This window comes from Pectinophora gossypiella, chromosome 7 (assembly GCF_024362695.1).
Source record: "Pectinophora gossypiella chromosome 7, ilPecGoss1.1, whole genome shotgun sequence".
Lineage (NCBI taxonomy): Eukaryota > Metazoa > Arthropoda > Insecta > Lepidoptera > Gelechiidae > Pectinophora > Pectinophora gossypiella.
In genome coordinates this window covers 8,583,530-8,606,681 of record NC_065410.1, presented here as the reverse complement: position 1 = coordinate 8,606,681, position 23,152 = coordinate 8,583,530, and the positions used below count along the sequence as shown (strand labels likewise).

Genomic DNA, 23,152 nt, shown 5'->3' with positions numbered 1-23,152 from the left:
GAAGTTCGTATAGCACACATTGTCTATGGGTAGGTAATCTATTGCAAATTGGTTTAGTATGTACTTTACGTACCAAATATGGAGAGACGGAATAATGGAATGCGCCAAAGGCTCTCATCTAACTAGGAATCTGGTGCGCAAGTGCTAATTAGGCGTTTATATGATACTGTTATTTCTTTTATCGAGAATCTTTAAGTTGACTTTTACGGAGATGTTTTTAATTACCTTCCACTAATGTGTCTCACAATGTTCTGTACCCCGATACCGACCCCGACCAGGGTGCCCAGTTGCACCCTCAGGCCCGTCTTAAACGTTGTACCGGGTGAGAACCTTCAGCGCTCCCCATTTGTCCGGCCAAGTAGTTAATGCCATCTGCGGCAAATCTACAATAAGCCACGTCAAAAAAAATAGTGTTCTGTCCGCTCCAATATGATATACTTAGTATCATAAGTATAAGAGTAAGAGAGAGTGCATGCGAACTGTCTCGTTCTTACTAACGCAGTAGGGCAGCACACGAATAAAATATTTTTGTATGGATTTTTACGGTCAATAGACAATTCATGATATCCATCGTCTAACTTAATCTATTTCATCTCCAATTATATTTCTTAGCTTAAATTTAAACATGTATACATGTGGGATATAGAAATAACACGGGATATTTTAAATATCTTTACACCTTATTAAATATCTTTATTTACTCCTTATAAAACCCTCTAACCCGACCGACATCGCACCATAGACTCCCCTTCTTACTTTTTAAAACCGCCTTACGTGCCATTCATTAACCATCCTCTTTTCATACCATAAAGAATCAAATTTTCCTTTCAAATTATCCTTCCATAGTATTCTCACTTTCCTACATACATATTATAATTAATGTTAAGACATCCGGGAAGTACATCTGGAGAACTGGTGATCCCGAAACACAGGCTCTGGCTTATCTCGGGCGCCAGTCTCCACTGGTACATACCCTCCAACTGTGCATTATTTTATGTAAGTAAACCACCTGTACGGTCACAAGTACTAATATGATACACTTTGATATAATGTCACATTTACTTTTTTGACAAATTAAACCGTAAGTCTCATTAAATGTCAAATATGATAGTGCGACAGGGTTCTAAAGTGGGCACATGACTGTGCATTGTGGAGAACAAATAAAAAGATCTTTATTATTATTATCAAAAGTGATTGCAAGTTGTCTTGGCTGTTAGCGACTTGCCAACTTACTTACTTATTGTAAGGCTGTGGCGTCTACCAACCAGGGTACTAGAACACGACAGCCACAAGTTAATAAACGTAATATTCCGCGTTTCGTTGCGTGACTTGCGTGGTAGTAATCGAGAGACGTGCTACATTTCTCAAGTCTTGCTTTTTTCGCTTTATTTTGTGAACTCGAATTGGAAATTTTTGCCTGCTAAGGCCAGGCGCGCACTACGATTTTTTCGCCGCGCGGCAGAAAAGAGCAGCGGCATAATGTCGCACTGTAATACTGCGCCGCTGCGGTGGCTCTGCCGTCAAATGCGCACAATACAATTTAAAACTGTTTGGTAGAGTATTACAGTGCGATTATACCGCAGCTTTTTTCTGCCGCGCGGCGAAAAACTCGTAGTGCGCGCATGGCCTAAAGGCTCTTTATCTTATCGGATTATTTATAATGAATTATACCCAGAAGTTAGGTATTAGTTGAGCTATCTGGCAGCTCAGAGTAACTATTAGATCGAACAGACTGGCCACACGAGCGAACGGACAATCATTAGTTTCAGTGAGGTTCTAAATGCAACCGCTTCGTACCTTACTAGTGAAAATCAGCGACGTACGAATTATGATGTCATTGTAACGACAAAAGGAAATAACTGGGAGGAAAAACTGCTCTACTATTATCATAAGCTAAATATAATAAAGAGAAAACAAATAATGCCTGAGTAAAACGAAACCCGTGTAAATGGAAAGAAGAAATTCATGTTCTACTGCTAGATGTTACAATAACATAAAAAAAAAACATAAATAGCCTATATACGTCCCACTGCTGGGCACAGGCCTCCCCTCAATCAACCGGAGGGGGATGTTACAATTATACGTAGATATTTTTCGCGCTTACGCTACAAAATTCCGTCATTATTTTTGGGTCAACTAATATCTACGTCTTATTAGTAGATATTCATAATGCAATTACAGACATATAATTATATCACGTTATCCGCTTAACGAATTCGCAAAAGTAGGCAATTCAATAATTTTCATAAAGATTTTAATGAAATAATTAATTAAATGAGTGACAACGCTAGTGTAATAATATCAATCTATAATCCAACATTTCCAGTATATTTTGGAAGCTCTGTTTTAGTTTTACATATCATCACGCTTGTGTCCCCGAAGGGTTAGGCAGAAGTGTATAGTAGGTATAGACATTATACACCCAATCCTAGGCAGCTATGTTTAAGTCCCGTGTAAAAGGACGAGCCTATTGCCATCACCCGGACACAAATCCTGGAGACCACGTGATATCAATTATCTATAACTAGCAACCCGCCCCGGTTTCACTCGGCTGCAAAGCTAAGGAAAAAATGAAATTATTTACGACATCACATTAAAAACATCAAAAATAATCAGTATTTCTCCACTATTTCATAGATGTTATTATACATATAAACCTTCGTCTTTAATCACTCTATCTATTAAAAAAGCCGCATCAAAATCCGTTGCGTAGTTTTAAATATCTAAGCGTACATAAGGATATAGGGACAGAAAAAGCGACTTTGTTTTATACTATGTAGTGAAGTCAAAGTCAGTGGTTTACCCGAGCGAGTTTACCGGTTTGCCTGAGCGAGATTCGAAACCTGACATCATGACTTTGACATCGCGACGTAAGTCACGTGTTCCCGGAACAGTTTAATTTTAATGAAAATAATTTTCATTCTAAGTATGAAACAGGACCGATATGCAACATATACCTAAGTAGAACTTGGCGCTACTCACACTACTAGTCACAGCAAGGCAGCGACAAAGAGTGGCTCGTCCTGGTTTTAAAATAGATACATCAACGTCACCACATTATAATATATCATTGTCATATTTACAAACAAACATGGAACACCGAGAGAAAGAAGACGTCAAGATAATACTCATTCCGTCGTCGTCATTGCAAATACGGAAAATCTGCAATCTTGCAATTGGGTAGTTTGCTAGGTCAAAGATCAATTATGAAATTCTGATTGCTAAATAAAGACAAATCTAAATGTTATAAAAAACCTGATCTTTTTTTTCTATTTAACTTGTTTAAAATTTTAATTCACAGAAAAATGTAAAAATGTTTTTCAATGACGTCGAGGTTGCTTTTTCATACAAACTCCACAGTATCGTGTTATGACGTTTAGCAAAATGTGACTGATTTGACTAGTTGGAACTACACTATTGTCTAAATTTTACCATATTTTTAAAATATTATGATTATGATTATTATGTTGTATTGTGTACCATAAAAAATTATTGATCCTTAACCTGTGTGAATAAAGACGTAACTACGTATAATGTCAGCACTATGTGACAAGAACTGTTATAATGAATTTATTTATTAAGTATTAGAAGAAAGAAAGAAAATCATTTATTTTAGAAATAAGTAGGTATGTACACAGAATAGAGTAGTGGACAAAATAATGAATTTAAACCTTATCTCTAAAGAGATGACACTCCGACATTGAGAAGGTGCCACAACGAATAATATTAAATATTACTTCATCATATTATATATAAAACATTAACAACTAAGACAATTTATAAAATTAAGACACACACATACATACACATATGTATATACATCATCATCATCAATTTAAGAGCCACGCTCTTGTCGGTGCAGCATTTCTGTAAAATACTCTCCATGCTACTTTTTTAGGGAAAAATAGGGCAGTGGTTTCCCTCTTGCCTTCCGCCCCGCAGTACTCTGTCTGACGCGAGTGGGATGGCGCCCAGAGTAGTCTATTACAAAGCCATACTAGGACTCCTGTCCTCTGCCTCTGAATAGTACTGACAGTTACTGCTGCCCTCTGTCAGGTTCCAGGTTACAGTCCCTGTGACATGCCCCTTCCGTCCTGCATTGCCGTACCGATGGCTCCCATCTCCGCCTCTGCAGCCGTTGAGGTCTTCACCCGTATCCCTGGGCAAGGGTTCTACGTTATACCCCGTAGGTCTGGGTCCCTATTCGAACTCAGCCACCATCTCACTCCGGCCTACTGAAGTAAGAGGCGCCCACCCCCGCGGCAAGGACGCGCCGAATAGGAATTGCCCCAGTGGAGGGCAGAGAAGATGACTCTGTCCCCCCTGGGGCCGGGTTAATGGTCTTGTATGGAACCAAGGCCAAGGGTAAACTATACATATATATTATATGTGTATATATGTCACCGTAAAATTGTAAATAACGTTAGATTATAATCTATCTCGCGAGATTGTGAACTGTCGAAAAATTGTGACACGTAATATACTGCTTACAATTTAACATATTATTATTCGTCAGATTATAATCTATCGAAGTAAAACTGTTAAATCACAATCTTACAATTGTCAAATTGTCAACTGTCCGACGGCTGTCCCTGATTGGTCGGCCTTACAGTAGACCGTTCTGTGTCCATAGAGTTAGGAATAAAACACAGTTGTCAGTCAAATAAAATAAATGCTCTTCAAGATTGTGAAATCAAGTACGTATTTATTAATTATTTAGTAAGTAATCAATAATTCTGACATCACATGGTAAGAAAAAATGTATCAAAATTAAAAAATCTGAAACGTATCATTCAGTATACTTTTCGTGTGTAAGATAAACATGCTGGCGGCATAGGGGTGGCCCAAGGGCCACCCCCGCCGCACCCTAACCTACTGTTATGCCTTGTAAAAATTATGACAAAACACTATTATTCTAAAAAAGAATTCTGTACCGTCGGTGAAAAGTAATACAACTCGAGTTGTATCACTTTTGAGTTATTAGCACACACTTCATGTTCAAAAAATTCTCTTTCTTTCTGTCTAATTCTCTTAACTGTAGCTATTATAAATACGGAGATAGTTTTTGTGTTCAGTGATATAAGTACTGTTTGTGAAGGATTCATGCTGTTATAACACGTGTAACATAATTCATCTTAACTTGCATTAAAGTGAAATGAAGATTTTCACTAAATATTTTGGTGTAAGTTAATACAACTCAACATATATTAAAATACACGCAAACCTTGAATTCTCACGGTCCGTGTTTAATGATATAATTTTAGTTGTAACATCAAACACCAAATTAACTTTTTCGTGAAAAGTAATATAAATTAATATATATCAAAATATTTCAGAAAATACGATCTTGGATATCAATAACGTGTCGTGTATAATGATACATACAATTTCGATTCCAGGGGCCCCATGTGTATCCTAGGGTGACCTCCGCATAAACCTGTCTATGGGAAGACATTTTGTCTAGAGCCACAGCAAACCGTGCGAATGGGTATAGGTTAAGTTAGTACTTCAGACCAAACCGTGTTTTTTCTCTTTCTGCTATAGCCACCTTGTAGTACTTAATTACAGTACCTCAATAAGTTGTGGGTCCTGATCATGGCGTCGTTATCACCATGGCCAGGGTAAGTCAAGAGGTATTTGAGATTTGTCATAACTGTCGTTAGTCTCCTTCCCTTAGCTCGAAGCATAGCTGTTTTACATAGTTGTCTTGATTACATGCAGGTTAAGCGGTGGCAGATTGAACGCTGCCTTCATTGCTAAGGAGGTTGTAGACGTGAAATAATGGCTCCAAATATTATCGAGCTCCAATTAATATGCAAGCCATTCAATACACGCTGGTTAGATCTCTGATGCAAGCGCCGGTAGTGGTATTTTTGAACCTACACAGCCGTAGATGATCGTACATACTTTTGGGTTTAAGGTCCTACTGGGATCCAGCTCGGCATCGGCAGAATCGGGATCTGCCACATCTTCTCAAGAGAAGATTACCAGTTTCTCAAACACGTTGAATGGTGTAAATTTGTCGAGCTACCTCATTTTTTATAAACGGCATAACTACTCTGAACTCTTGAGCACCACCAGTATTTATTTTTTCTGTATTTTGATTACATAAGAGAGAATTACGCACAGGACTGTGAAAAATGGAAAGAGAAGGGGAGGCCTTTGCACAGCAGTGGGATCTTGTAGGATAGATTAGATTAGAATAAATAATTGCCAACACCACGGGCACAGCCCCTTATTAAACCAGGTCACAAAATTTGTAAAAATCCCAGGAGGTATTTGAGCTTCTGAAAGGAGTTAGTAGGCTTACATAGTCAATAAAAGCACGCATAATGGACCACTTGCGTTTATGCGGAAAACTGAGCCCATTAAAATAACATTACATATGGGACATTCGAGTATTCATTGAGTCAAGTCAGGGGCCTATGGCGGCTCAGTTATAACCCTAACACCAGGGTTGATGGGGTTGGTAATTCAGCTCACAATCCACACGACAGAAGAAGAAGAAGATGGGACATTTGCCCATACATGTTGTGCCGACCCCACCTAGAGTGAGATAAGGGCAGGAGGATGATGATGATATAGTGGGAAGTTTGCCCACTTCACAATAGTGGTCCATACGCGAGGATACGCGGAAAGTCCCCCACGTGTGCTTACGTGTAGATTTTTGCGGAAACGAGCTCATTTAGCTTAACCATAACAGACCATGGTAAAGGTGATAAGACCTACCCTGAGGATAGCCCTGTGTAACCTATGGGTTTGGAGGTGAACCAATGATCTTCATTTTCACTACCTATTCTTATCGTCAACATTGATTCGACTACGTTTATCGTTTTGTCAATGTTACGGGCTACCATTAGACCGGGAATTTTGATAATTCGAAATATCGAATGTTACTTTACTTTAGGGGATTTTGATTGTGGAATGAGTGAGTGATTGTGATCTTTTAAATAGTTTCAGCAGGAAAGAAGTAACACTTACCGGTTTGTGTGATTTTGGTTTAAAAGTACGTAGGTACATCACCTTTATCTTCAGGCCATACTGCCAGGCTAGCCCGAAACATTCCTAATGACCAGTCTTAATATGATTTCTCTTACCTTCATTTGTTAGGGGTGGAAAAAAGTGGTTTTGATTAGGGGCGTAGTGTAGTGGACAAAATGTGTTTGTAGCGGGCAGCAGTGGTGGTTTTGACCGGTTATTTATGAGTTTTGAGAGTAAAATCATAACAAAAATATCTTATTATCGCCACCTTACACTATATATACGTGTACCATCTTTATATGTGTTTATTACTAGAAATTCGTAAAAACATGTATCATTTTACACAATAAAACCGAAAAAATAAGTCATGTTAAACCACTTGACACAAATTCGTTATAGTTTATCGTTTGTGTCAATTGATATAAGTTACGTTTCTTTACTTTTTAAAGAAAATAAATAGAATTTTGCCTTTCTACAACTTTATGAAATAAACTTTCTTCCAAGACATTTTGTTTTTTGTAGAATAAGACTGTAAAATTATTAATTGAAATATGATATATCAACGATGACTTTTGTATAGTTATGTGTGTAAAAAGGTATAACTAGACTTGTATCAATTTACACAGTATAAAAGTTGGTGTCAACTGATACATGTAATTTATTTTTATCCTCTACCATTTCTGTTTAGGTTCTAAATATAACTAAATATTAGAAAAGAAACCTTCCATCATCACCTATCAACACATCTAACTTCTGTTCCATTATTCCTTATAAGTCGCGAGCTAGAAGATTTTTAACTTTAAACTCGATTTTCTCAAAACTTGAATTTTGGACTTGTATTACTTTTCACCGACGGTACAGAATTATGGATATCTATTTTATTAATCCCAAAAATAAGTTATACCTAACAAACCAGTATTCCTAGATGTTATTATGGGAAAGTAAAACTATTATGCTAAAAAACGTTATGCAAAAAGGATTCTGATAATTAAAATTATGACAAAAACATTTATGCATTTTAAGAGAATCCCAAATTAACATTATGCTCACTCTAATAGTTTTGTAACTCTATGGTATAGCACGCGAGGTGCGCTTCGTATCACAATTTGACGGTTTCACTTCGATAAATTATAATCTACCGAAAAATAATACGTTAAATTGTAAGCAATATGATACGATTCATAATTATTCGACAGTTCACAATCTCGCGAGATTCAAATCGATAGATTATAATCTAACGTTATTTACAATTTTACGGTGACATATATATTACAGTGTTTGTGACTTTTTCAAAGAGGCACTTATTTCTATGTCGTTATAATCTGGGAGTCTTCAAGTCTTCAAGGCTAGAGTTAATAGGCATTTGCTTGGTAAGCGTGATCCACCCTAGACCACATTGTCACTTACCATCAGGTGACATTGTTGACAAACGCGAATCTATTTTATTAAAAGAAATGTCAACTAATAAAGGGTTATCCAACTATAACTCTCAGGATCACCCTGAGAAACAATCTATCTGAATTATATCTGCAGTCGTTGCTGTATATCTTGCTCATCCGCACTTTAATGGAGCATTACATTGCAAATTTCATTTTAAAGCCCATAGGCTTTAGCCACTTGCACTTTTATACGTAACGCTTACAAACGTAAAATTTTATCGGATGTTTGGCGTACCACACAAAAAATGCTTTTAAAAACAAAGCATAAAAAATGCGTTGCCGGAATCGAATTATAGTCAGCTTTTCCGCTTTATGCGGCTTTCTAAAAGTAGTTTTTTTTTATTTATATTTATGTGGCTTTAATTTTTCTGCCAAAGAATTTGAATGGCGTAACGGCACATAACTACTTATTACGAACGTAAAATGAAAGGCAGAGAAGTTCTTAAGAAAAATAACTATAACAATAAAAACCCACAAACGGTAAGTATTTCGGTTTAGTGCCAAAACTAGACTTTACTCAGAGTTTTAGCGCAAGTCGGAGTGCCTCCAAGTTAAATAAACTTGGCAAAAGTAAGCACACGGTAGCTTTTGAATAGGTTCTTAGTTTCGAACCTCACTAACTTGGTACGACGAATCTGGTGTGAGATCTTCTGCTCTGATCCAACTTTAAGACTTCCTAGGGCATAAAAATAGCCAGCCATCTGCTCAGTTATGTATTGAATGTAATATTTTAGTCTCCATAAACGATCATTGATTTCCAATCCATTTACATAAACAAAATCTCCTCTAGTTGCTTTACATATTACATCAAAAAAGGTATTGCAAATTCACGGCCAGCCTTGATTATTCATTTATTCACGATAGCTGAGGCCCTTTTGTTTTCCAATCCCATAAAATTAGGATAAACGATGAGGGGAGATTAATTTTATTTAAAAGTGAGTTTGCTCTTTACGTTGTGACCTCGAAAAAATATGGCGAATCTGAAAGGGGTGAAAAGTTTTGAAATTCTTAATTAAGTTGTCTATCTGTCCCTGAGGACAGCGGAGTAGTATTAATCCTTAGCGCGGCGGGATTAGGTCGTAAAGCTGGAGAGTAACCACGGTATGGGTTGATCTGCCAGCCATAGTGCCAACATTCTTTTTCAGCTAAGCCACCTCGTGTCATCTAATAACCGGTGGCAGCGCGACTTGTTGTCATATTACGTCGGGAAAATCTCGCACCACTTTCAACGAGATTTTTCTCAAAGAAGGCAAAATGTGAAAGTTTCCAGCTGTAGTACGTGAGACAACAACGTGCTGAGCATCTTGTTGTGTCTTTATTAAAGTATTTTTTATATTTATTATCATACAAGATTGCTTCTAAAATATCTAATCAAACTGATACAACATCGCATGCAAATTCAGCTAGCAAAAAAGAACTTAGTTCAGTTCTCACCGAAGGTTTTGAAGTATTAATTTTCTGTACCGAATCATTCCAGTTGAAAAGTTAGGTATGACGAAAAAAACGCAATTTCAACTGACCGTGTTTAAAAACGGCTTGTCTGAATATAAATTTTTCATCCCGGTGCAACAGTGCACTTTCCGGAATAATTTATAGCCTATGTAGGTTAACGCGCGAAAACAAACGGAATGTTTTTCAATTTTGCACTATTAGTAGTGGTCATTTACATTTTTGAAAGCAAAGTAAGTAGTTTATGGTGTATTTTGCAGTTTACTTAGTTAACAAAATGGGGTGAATCATATGCAAATACGATGTAGGCCTCATAATTTGATCGCATGGAGCCGTTATGCTCTCGAGTACACGCGACGCGACCGGCTAACTTACGCTCGCTGTGCACGCAAATTGTTTACATTACTGAAACGTCACAACTAATAAGTTTGACAGGACGTTAATAAACGAATACTTACTTCAGTTAAAATAGGCTAAAATCAATTGTATTTTCTTTCTTTTTTACCCACGACGGAACGGAGCAGGTATATGCGTTTAGGGTGAGAGATGTTTGTGTGTGCGTTTGTGCAAAGTAATGTTACTACTTATCTTCTAAACTAATGATCCGATTTTGATGCGGTTGATGAGTTCATGTTATTAGACAGGTGTCATGTCTGTAACACACTAGGGGGCGCCACAATATTAGTGCAAAAATTGTTTTGCACTAATATTGTGGCGCAACAGTGGTTGCAATACAACGATTACAATTCTGTTTTCAGCAATGTGTACGTGGTAGCTTAATGCATGTTCCCGAATAATAAAAAATACGTCTTAAACTCACTAGAGGGCGCTACAATATTAGTGAAAAATAGTATTGCAATAATATTAAAACGAATTGTCCAATTTCAATGCGGTTTCAGCAATGGGTTCGTAGTTGAATGGTCTAAGATAAGTCTTATGATATTAACTCACTAGGGGGCGCTGCTATATTAGTGTGAAACGTTTATTGCAATATTATTAAAATTAAAACGTATTGCCTGATTTCAATGCGGATTTCAGGAATGAGTTCGTGGGTGATTGGTGCATGTTCTCAGATGAGTGTTATAGAGGTAACTTTAAACAGAAAGCAACTGTATAATATTTAATAAGGAACTTAATATTATGTGGTAGGATGAATCACACTTATTGTTTTGCGAGATCTTACCTACACATTATATAGATTAAAATTCGTATATGCCCTCTAAAAAAATCTGAAATAAAATTAAGCAAAATTAAATTTAAAAAAAAAAACCCACGACGGTAAAAATCTCATCGAAAAAGAATAAAATAACTCAAAACCCCTGACTTAACCCAATTATTATGTAACGAAATATTATATTAGACTTAAAAATACTTTCTATAAAAAGAGTTGATATCTCGAGACATCGGTAATAGATATACATAAGTACCTAAACAATGAATATGGATGTTTACAGTTTTTTCCTAACGTGTCTGTTTCTCGAAGATATACTTAAATGTAGCGATAATAATTTTACCATAATACATAACCGAGGAATATCCGTCGGGGGCTGCCATTAACCCAGCTAAAGTTTTTCTAGTGACGTGAATATAATTATTGAAGAATTGTAGATGTTTAACGACGACATAAAATACACTTATGAGTATGATTAAATTTTTGTTGAAATTTCATATAGAAAAGGCAGCCCCTGGGTTTTTTTCAAAATTTTTAATTTTGCTTAATTTTTTCACTAAGTACCTCTTCATTTTTTAGTAATTTACCTTAAGTTATTACGTATACTTAATTAGTGCACATACTTAGCGTTGATCAAATTTGGGATGTCCTTAAAAAAGGTTAGTATGATCTACTTTGAACTGGCGTGCGTGTATCAAAATGTGGCGGAAACAAGACAATTCTATAGACCATGCTGACCACGGCAGGAAATAGGCGTGAGTTTCTATATGTATGTATATTGTACTTACTAAATGTACATTATAACGTCAACATTACAGAAAGGTAAGTATGTAATCACTATATAAACAACCAACCATTATTTAGCTTTTATCGCGGCGCGATAAATCAATAGAAAGTTGACCACTTTACGATGTAAGTATAGAACACAATAACTGTTTATTTTGTCCTTAACCGACTATTAACTAATTGGGTAAATAAGTACCTAAATAGTGATTGAAGGAAAATATGCTTTATTAACATTGTTGTTCAGTTCACTAGAAACGTATAGTTTATTTCTTTAAAGCAAGTTATTAAAATCAATGTTTTCCTATTACTTATTACTTTCTTGACGGGATGTTTTCATAAAATATCACCCTGAATTACTTCTTAGAGGTTAACAATATACTTTTATTTCACATTATTAGAAAAATAACATCGTTTCAATTGTCAGCACTGAATGAGAAGGTCGTTTTTTCTTTATTGTCCCGATGTGAAAATGTCCCAAGAGTACAGATTATACAGTTGACTATTATAATAGATCCTCATACGTTTTCGAGATTTAGAGAGAGCTGGACGAAGAATACGCCAGTTTACAGTAGTAATAGTAACAGTATAAAAAGTATTTATTATTACTTAGTAAAAAAACCAACTGTACAGTTATATGAAATTAAAATGAAGAAATTATTTCTTAAAGATTGATTTACAATACATTCATAAGGACAATTTACAATTAATTTGTGTGAAGATAAAATTAAACTAACGTCGTTAATGAAATATGAACACAACGTGAGTCGTAATGCAAGAATAAATGTCGGTAAAATGTCTGGGTCATTGAGCCGCATCCTTACAATATCGTTTACTGTTTTTCTTGAAGTACAATGGACTTCAAAACTTATTGTACAAGCAAGCAGATATCACTACGACGAAGATCTGAAATACATTTTGTTCTGGCCCCACGCAGGTTTTGGGGCATTATACGACCAGCCTTCAGGGACGTTAAGTTTCGACTCGTGCCCTGTTAGCAATTGTTACCTCAGCTATGATGTAGATTATTTCAACGGTGACTTAAAAAAATTCGACGCTATAGCGTTTTCCAATTGGTGCAGTATGAATAACGTCCGGTACAGAGACCTCCCAAGACGTAGATATCCACATCAGCTCTACATTTTTATAAGTTTGGAGTCACAAGAGAGCTGCCCTGTTTGTCTCAGAATGTACGATAATTTCTTCAATTTGACTATGACATTCAGATTCGATTCTGACACGCCCCTACTCTATTTCACTATATATAACGTAGCGGGAGAGATAGTGGGTCCGCGGGAAGATATGCATTGGGAGATTGATTTTGTCAGCCCGGACTACACAGTAGACATGCGGAAAAAAAGGAAAGCGGCGGCGTGGTTTGTCACTAATTGCTACGATCGAAGCCGGCGACTGTTATTCACGAGACGATTGCAAGGGGCGCTACACAAATATGGTTTGAAGGTAGACATCTATGGCGATTGCGGAACATTAAGGTGTTCAAAAGAGAATCACAAAGAATGTATGAAAAAACTTAAAAGTGAATATTTCTTTTACTTGGCTTTCGAGAATTCATTTTCAGAAGATTATGTGACTGAAAAATTGTTGAATGCTGTACAGAATGACGTCGTACCTATTGTGTACGGGGCGGCTAACTATTCAAGGTGAGTGTTCAACTGTTAGGCGTTTCTCACACGATACCACGCACCGAAGCAGATGGCGGTAAAGCGGTCATTCGGCTAAGTCGCATGGACTTGTATGTAATCCGCTGATGCCTGCCTAACACACGAACACCGCCTCGCTACGCGGTGCATCGCTGCAAACGCCGCGTCGTTTAAGAATTGCCTTGGGTACTTTAATAAACATCTAGGGTTATTCAAATATGTTAGTGACATCGTAACGAAAACTTTGAAGAATGATTCAGACCATGATTCTGAGTAAATATCAAGTGGAATTTTGGTCGCAAAATACACGTTATTTTTAGTTTTTTTTTTTTAAATTATTTTCAATTTTATACTTTTGCGATGGAAATTTCTTCTTGATATTAGAATAATGAGCTGAATCACATGATTCAACCATGATTCTGAGTTGATATCAAGTGGAAATTCGTGTCGAAAAATTCGTAAAAATGTTATTGTTTTTTTTTTTCAATAATTTTCACTTCCATACTTTTGTGACGGAAAATTCCACTTGATATCAACTCAGAATCATGGTCTGAATCATTCTTCAAAGTTTTCGTTACGATGTCACTAACACCCTGTTTGTCTTTTCAGATATACGTACACTATACTAGTGGATAATACAGAGCCGTGGTTCAGGTGCTGCGTATAGGCTGTTTATGTTACGTAGACAAGTATGCCAATCAATCATTTTACATTGTTCAATTGTGTTGCTTCCAGGTTTCTCCCCCCAGGCTCATACTTAGACGGCAGAAAACTAGGACCGCACAAACTAGCAACCAAAATGTACCGACTGATTAAATTTCCTTACCTCTACCGGCAGTATTTCAGATGGAAAGCCTACTATACATATAATGATGCGGAGAAACAAAACATATGCAAAATATGCGCTACACTGAACAACAATTTTGCACACGCTCGTATAATTAAACATTTCAGAAGATGGTGGCATCCTAATTTTGTAAACAGATGTATGTAGAAAGCTAGCAAGGGGAAAACTAACTGGCTGCAAAATGATTACTATAAATATTAAAGATAAACAAAGCGAAAATTATGAGCTCGTTGGTTATGAAGTTGACGAAACAACGAAGTACTTGTGAAGACTTTAAGTTAAATGATTTTATTATTCTGAAAATAAAAAAACGTCTTATAAAAAATTAAGTTATTTAAAATACAGCTTTATTTTTTGACATGACTTATTGTAGATTTGCCGCAGATGGCATTAACGACTTGGCCGGACAAATATGAAGCGCTGAAGGCTCTCACCCGGTACAACGTTTAAGACAATAGGTCTGAGGGTGAAAGAAGAAAGAAAGAAACATTTATTTTAGAAACAAGTGGTACACACAATAGAAAAATGAACAAAATAATGAATTAAAACCTTATCTCTAAAAAGGGACATCAGCTCAGCGAGATGTTGTGACACTCCTAGTTGGGCGCGAACTTCGGCTCAGGGCGTCGTCCGAGAGGAAAAATATTTGAAAGAATGAAAATACAGCATGAACTCTGGTATCTACATAAGTTGAACGAATGGGCGACGCATAAGACACATACGTTTTCAATTAAAACTAGAAATTCACTCGTAATAATATACACTACTTGCGTATGTTGTAGTGTACGTAACTAACTTTACCTACCGGGTATATCCTGGATGATAGTTTTATGTCACGTCATGGTAGCACGACGACCGTCGACGTTAATCCCTTTAGTGGCTAACGAACTGGGCAAGGGCCGACAGGTATCTCGCTCGCTAGGTACATGCAGCCGTGAAATACCGCTGGCATCACCAGAAATGAAGATAGAGCGTTGCAGTGTGTCGGTACTTCATAAGTTATAGGTCCTGCAAGTTGCTATCGTAGATCCAAGTCGTTGGTTTATAAGTAAATAGGGTAGTTTCCAACTAGTCAAATCAGTTACTTTTTACTAAACGTCTTTGATTTTTTTTTTGACGTGACTTTTAAAGTTTTAGTTGGAAACTACTCTAAGTAAATAGAGTAGTCTCCAACTAGGTAGTCAAATCAGTTACTTTTTACTAAACGTCTTTTGATTTTTTTTTATTGTAGGTTTGCCGCAAATGCCATTTATGACAAATGCCAAATGAAATTACTATGGAATTTGTATGAAAAAGCACACTGTTACGTCATAGAAAAACGTGATGAAGTGTTCTGACTTATTATTATGTTATTCTTGATTAAAATTCATAAATAAGTTAAATAGAAAAAAGTTAATGTTTTTCGTTAGTTTTAGATCTGTTTTTATTTAGTACTAAGAATTTCATAATTTATCTTGAACCTAGTACACGACCTAGAACATATATCTGTAAAATGCCATAAAAAATAAAAGAATACACGAAAAAAAAATATTTAAAAATAAGAAATATTTAATCGATATTCTAATGTATTTATACGAGTACATTTACACGAGGTTATGATTACACAATAACATAACTTACGCAATTTAGATAATATGTCAAAGGTTCAACATGATGAACTAAGCAAGTACTTACCCACGCATGTTTGATTTAGAAATTGTAAGAAAAAGATTTTTACAGAAATATATTTAAGCAAATTTTTCTTCTTCTATCGTGTGAGTTGTGAGATTACCAAACCTATCAAGCCTGGTGTCAGGGTTACCATTTGGTCGCCAAAGGCCCCTGACATGGCTCATTTAACGACTACTTACTTACATAACAGTAAGTAGTAACCGGGACCAACGGCTTAACGTGCCTTCCGAAGCACGGAATTTCTTTTTCTTATTCGAAAATTATCTTACTTTAGGACAATCAGGTGATCAGCCTGTAATGTCCTAACCGAACTAGGGATCACAAAGTGATTTTTGTGATTTGTCCCTACCGGGATTTGAACCCGGGGCTCCCAGATCGTGAGCCCAACGCTCAAACCACTGGACTAAGGAGGCCGTTAAGTAAATTGAAAAAAGGGATTGTGTTCTTCTATTAACCTTGGACGGTAGCTAAATAAACACATCTATTTAGATATGTAAATACAATCCAAGAATTCTACCCAATTTAGGGGGAGGTAAACAATATTTCTTGAGGCATATTCCATTTTCAATTTTACAACCGATATCACTTTCTTGGAATCTGTAAATCTGATATACATATATCCATTTTATTGTGGCTACAAACCGTAACTCTATCCCGCCTATATACGGAACCCATTCGCATTCGATTCCTTCTCAACATAATAAGCCTACATTGTTTTAGGTTTACGCGGTAATTATCATAATTAAAACACATAATAACTACAATAGGGAAGACGGGGTTTAAATTATCGAGCATGTGGAATCCAGTGGTGGTAGGTGTTGTAAAAAGCTTAAAACGGCCTAATGTGGTGACAAAACGTGAGGACACAGTGAGTGCGGTTTGTCGTATTGAGATTGGTGCGAGTTCAGATGGTTCCGAACATTCCGATATCAAATACATAAACAAGCGGCAAAGAAAGAGGGTAGACAGATATTTCTGCCCGTAGAAAATTATGGATCTACATACTTCACTCCAATCTCATCAGCCATCCCGTGATCATGGCACTTGCAACAGTGTCGAAATATCGGGTGTCTCATATCCCTGATTTAAACGCGGTAAGAACCCGTTATTGTGTGTTTTAATTATTATAAGCCTACGTTACATTTAATATAGGAAGTACGGAATAATAAATATTATAAAGAAAGGAATATTTTTTTTAAAGGGATTCTATAGTCCTCAAATTGTTAATAGAAAATAATTAATTAGATTGCAAATATAGGGAACAATCATCAACACCCATCATTAACTATACCCAGTACACATTAAGCATTTATAACCAAAGGGCTATCAACAACAAGTACTTTGCGAGAATAAAGAAAGGAATATTTTTTTTAAAGGGATTCTATAGTCCTCAAATTGTTAATAGAAAATAATTAATTAGATTGCAAATATAGGGAACAATCATCAACACCCATCATTAACTATACCCAGTACACATTAAGCATTTATAACCAAAGGGCTATCAACAACAAGTACTTTGCGAGAATACCTCTAGAACCCGGAATATTTTAAACAGCTGCCTGGTGAACTTTTAACTGATCTAATTTCCCGTTATTATAATAATATTTACCGATTATATCAAACTTGCCCAGTACCCTTTCTAGCTCAGTGAAATTTCCATCAAGTTTCAAAACAACAGTTTATGTATACAGCTTCCTTCAGATTTGTAAGACAACTTCTGCAAGAAAACGAGCAAGAAAATAACAACTCGAAAATGTTAACTCATTTTATACATTTTCATCTCATCTCCCTTTTGTATCCCCTGCATTTGTTAGTTGATTTACCAAATCCTTTTGTCCTTTTTTTCCAATGAAAAAAGGGGTTGGGTAACGGAAATGCCTCTGTAAGTAACACCTTTCACATAAAGCGTGACAAGGAATGATTGATTTCACTGCATGAATATGCTTTTACTAAATTCCAACCAAGAGCTACCCATATCCATGGCTAAAATATTTAAAAATTCTCCTCTGAAATATTGAAACCTTTTCGAGGTGACGAAATCTAATTTATATTCTGTGAAATCGTAATCAAAGCGTTCAGATTCGGTGCCCTTATTCTCTCACTTTTGCCTAACAAGGTCCAAATTTAATAGTATCTGTTAGACCCGAAGTTTAAGAACATTTAATTTTCTTAGTTCGATGAAGAAATAATCAGGGATTAAGCAGGGTGCGTCCTGATTCGGGGCTCAAGATTTATAACGAAATGTCTCCGGGTTGAAGACCGTGAAATTATTAGGGTAATTTCCCAAATACCTACTGTCGACAAAATATTTGCCCTTCCGAATTAAAATGTTCGATAGTAAGATAGTAAGTTGGTTTCATCTTGTATAGTACTCAAGGAGACATCTAGACACACACACATATTTACTATTGATATGTCTAAGTTTATTTATTAATAATTATGTTTTTATGAGTCATGCATTGTCACATGTATTTTCCTGAATAATGAATTTCCCTTTCAGTGTTTGTGGAACCATAAGTCCTCAGAAGATAGATATTTATAGATAAGAATAAGTTAAGAATCTTATCTAGTCTGTTTGATCCTACTGATGGGTAAAGGCCCCCCTTCATAATTCATTTGTCTGCAATAAAATGGTACAGATTGAAGTTGCTCAGCATTTAACATTTGATAAACATAACATAACCAGCCTATATACGTCCCATTGCTGGGCACACATACATTTGATATACATTTTTAGTTATTTAAATTATAACAATAAGTATATTAATTACAAAATAATAATAATAATAAATTACATTGTCATTCATTAGTCATCACATTACTTACACATCATAAAAAACAAACAACACACAATCAAACATGACATGCGATATTTTAAACATTGATTCGTTGTTATAATCGATCGTTATAATCTATTTTAAGTTTTTCTTAGTTCAGTTCTTCTCGACACTCGATGATTCGGTTAAGCCATGCATTGAGTGAAATACCTTTGTGAATTAAACATAGCTGTCTTCAAAAAAATCCAGAGAATAAGACAGCTTTTGCAATAGCCATTCGTGTAGCGATTTGGATTTCCTCTTTCCTCCTTCTTTTGATGTCTAAAGGTAAATATAGTGAGAGTTGTAACAGGACGCTGAACTATTGTTGAATAATTATCATATCATATAAGAAAAGACCAAACCACTGTCGAGCAGCGTGGTGAAGTATGCTCCATGCCCCCTCCGGTTGATTGAGGGGAGGCCTGTGCTCAGCAGTGGGACGTATATAGGCAGTTTATGTTGTTATGTATCAGAAAATATGTGATCCTTGCTACTAAGATGACTTTCAAGAAAGGAAATTCAAGACACCGTGGAATAAAAATCGTGGAACATACAATTTTTTCCTTTAATCCAAGCTATGGAACGATTAAACTGCATTTGAACAGACTTTCCGGTTAACTATCCAACCCCGCTTACGTATGTAGCAATTAACAAAGTCTGATTGAGCAACAGTCGCGTAATTCGATAAATGAACGGACCCATAAATAAAAGAGCGATGATTGAAGCGGCGCCGATGCGCGTTACATAAATCCAGTAGGTGTCTACCAATTATTAAAAAAGCACTTCATCAATTCGGCTTTTTAAAGTCCTCTGCTGAACATACTTCACAATGACGTCTGATTTTAACTGTTTTCCGTACGATTATAAAATTCCGCATTATGATGATTTTCCAAGTGCCATTTTCAAGATGCTGTCATTAAATCCTAAATTTTTACCCGACTGCGGTGAAGTAAAAAGGAGGGTTATGTGTTTGATCGCTATGTATGAAAGTGTGTATGAACGTCTGTTACCGCCCAATTTCTAAACCACCTGTCAGAATTCAAAAATGAGGTATCACTAGAAGCGTCGTGATTGCCTAGTGGTTATAGACTATGTGGCGTTGTGTAAAAGTCTATGTGGCGCCCTCTAGAGCACATAAACTGAGGACGACATTTTTTTTCCAAGGCATTTTAGGTATCAAATGAAAGAGCTTAGTATTATACATATATAAATCTGTTCTAAGAGTTTTTTTACCACGTCATACGACCATGGCGATCTCCTAAATATCATTACGTCTTTGAAAGAATAAATCTTCCTTGTTGCGTACTTTTCAGACCGCGATTTTTTCATAGGCGGGAATTAGTTTCTAAACTTTTATTTTTATTCCGTTACAGTGTAATCATTTACTCTCATGAGCATCGTAACTGGCTAAATGTATAAATTATTTCCTAAACAATAAAATGCAAGCCGTACTTTAAAACTATAAAACCTTTTATAGGTACTTACTATAGAACTAGAAATTATAATCGATAGGTAACTTAATCTAATCGCTTTCTAGTGTGACCTCCGACACCTCTTCATGATAGGTACCTCAGTAAAGGTTTACAAAAACCTTTTTTTTTGACATGACTTATTGTAGATTTGCCGCAAATAGCATTAACTACTTGGCCGGACAAATGGGGAGGCCTGAGGGTGCCCAGTTGGGCGCGAACTATCGGCTCAGGGCGTCGTCTAAGAGGAAAAATATTTAAAAGAATTAATCGACCCTAGTGGGTCGATAGCGAAAAGCGCTGATTGAGGGTTTTACAAAAACCAAATTGGTATACAACGTAAGTATTGAGGCTCCCAATTTTTAACCCATTATGTAGGGGTGAAGAAAAAGGTCAGACGCATGTTGTTCAATTAGTAAAGGTCCTCAGTGTTTTGCAACGTGAATGTGATGTTTATTTAGGGCTCCAAAATGTGCTTCATAGACGCAAATAAAGGATTTTTACTAAACAAATCTCTTATAAAATACTTTTTCTACTCCTCTACTTTAATCTGGCATTTAAATAACCAAAAAGTCTAATATAAGTACATACATAATTAAACTCTTTGAAAAAGTGTACGCTCTATGGCCTATAAAAGCATTGTTTACAAAGTGTAACTGTACTATAATGTCGCCAAAAAAGCATTGTTGTTGTTTTTTTTTTTTTGACCTGGAAACTGGCACCTTTACTTTGTTTGGTGCCATAGATATACTATAAAAAAAAAGTATACATTTGCCGCCATTTTCCCGCGCGTTGGAAAATAATTTTTGTTTCATTTAAAATTACGTCGTCGTAGAAAAAGTATTGTATGCAACGTTGTATAACTAGGTCAAAAAATGCTCGTGGCGTCTCTTATTGCGATGTTCGCCAAGGCTCACATCGCAACTCACGCCACTCGCATTTTTTGACCCTTCTTATACAACTGTTGCATAAAATACTATTTTAAACTGATGACATATAAATGACAAATGATGAATGTTCGGAACAGTCTCTAAATTATTCCGTAGGTACTAGATGTTATCATATTTAATCGCATTTATGTTACAATGTCGCTTTGGGTATGTCTGTACATATATTGTTATAGAACTGTATAAATAAATAAATTTAAATATGCTAATCACAATAAATAAATATGTATTTCTAAAGAAAATACGCTGATTACTTAATCATTTATCTTTAAAACTAAACTAAGTACCTACTGAAAAAGAATTATAAAAGTCTTAAGTATAATCTAAGCAATAAAATTAAATGACAAAACCCAGAATTTCAAGACAGCAAAGTGCGCTTACCTTATTAAATATCATATTGTTAGTAGGCCTCGCTAACATCGTACCCCACTTTAGGTACTTTAAGTCAGTAATTTGTTTTATCCACAAACCAATTGCACACAAACTTTGCGAGACACCATTCACACAAAACTTTTAGTTTTTAATACTTTCTGATAAATTTTATGAACTTGCCGCACCGGTTTTAATTGTTGATTAACGGTATCATTTAACGATATCATAGGGTTGTAGGGTGGAGCGAGCGCGTGGTTCCATTGCCGCGGCATTCGAGGACTGAGTTGCCGCCCGCCCAAACGGCCGAGCGCGTCCGACGTCGGCCGATGGCGCCCGAAAGGGAGCGATTCATGAAACCCACTCGATGAAGTGGTAAGTTTTTACGAGTACCCAACGGCGAGTGCGGTCGGACGGGACAAACACAAAAGATTGTTTGACACCTGTACTTGATTACGTCCTACTTTTCCTGTCTTTGAAGACCTTCAATCAGTTAAAATTGTATTTTATTTTATTGAGACTATTTGAGACAGGCTACATAAAAGTGATGAGAAAATTTTACCGCAGAGTTCGATAGTAAAATATTCACAGAACTTAACACGGAAATAGTGTTATCTCAGATAGTTTTAACCAGGTGCTGACATTTCAAGTTTGGAGTAAGTAAATATGAGTATATTTCCTGATCAACAAATAAAGGGCATACTTAATTCAAAAGACTACATAAGATATGCAACAGATAAATAAGTACCTAGTAGCTCAATAGCCAGAGGGCTCGGTCCCTACATTGGCATAATATTATTTTAAGACAGAATAACAGTAGGATCGGAATGTTATTTTATTTTTATGTCATACTCGTATAATGCGAGTCGCTAATGTGTAATAATCTGTTCCAAATCCAAATTCTGGGAATAATGCAATATATTTGGTAATCAATTAAAATGTAATTTAAAAAAGTTATAATGTGGCAACATAAGTAGAGCGTTTTTGAGACTTAAAATTATGTTAACATTCGATATTTCTTAATGGTATAACGACCATCATTCTCATATAATTACAGGAATTAGAAAAGTATAAATTATAATTCTAGTGACCTTTTTAAAATAATAAAATGCCTGCCTTTACGATCTACAACAGTCACTTCGCTATGAAAGTTCGTTTCGACGGAAACAGACCGCGTTTCAGGAAATAAAACTGCTGCCTTTCAACAGACGAACGAAACATATTTAAATTGGAAACATTGGTAACATCTTTATACGTGTATGTATGTATGAGTATACTTAAACTCACAGCTGTAAATGAAAGAAGAGTCACAAGTCAGTAGAACACAACTTTCAGGCATGTTTGATAGGAAATCTGATGACGTTAGGTCCCATCACATCATTATGTACCTGGATGACATAAAAACTGACAAATGTCTATAATGTTTTTGTTAAAATATTTTTAATGTTTTAAATAAGAGTGTTATTGGGTTTTTAAAACAACATAAATAATGTTTATATTTACTCTCGCAGTACAGTAGAGTATAACGGACGAAACATATTAAATT

General features: G+C 35.9%; 1 long non-coding RNA gene across 1 annotated transcript in view; it reads right to left on the bottom strand.

Annotated features, from left to right (window-relative positions):
- The window catches only part of LOC126368121 (uncharacterized), a 58,032-nt gene extending 36,163 nt beyond the window's left edge, over positions 1-21,869 (bottom strand). The window contains exon 1 of the long non-coding RNA XR_007566546.1: positions 21,619-21,869. This is a non-coding gene — a long non-coding RNA (uncharacterized LOC126368121). The remainder of the gene's footprint in view (positions 1-21,618) is intronic.
- Between the last annotated feature and the right edge of the window lie 1,283 nt (positions 21,870-23,152).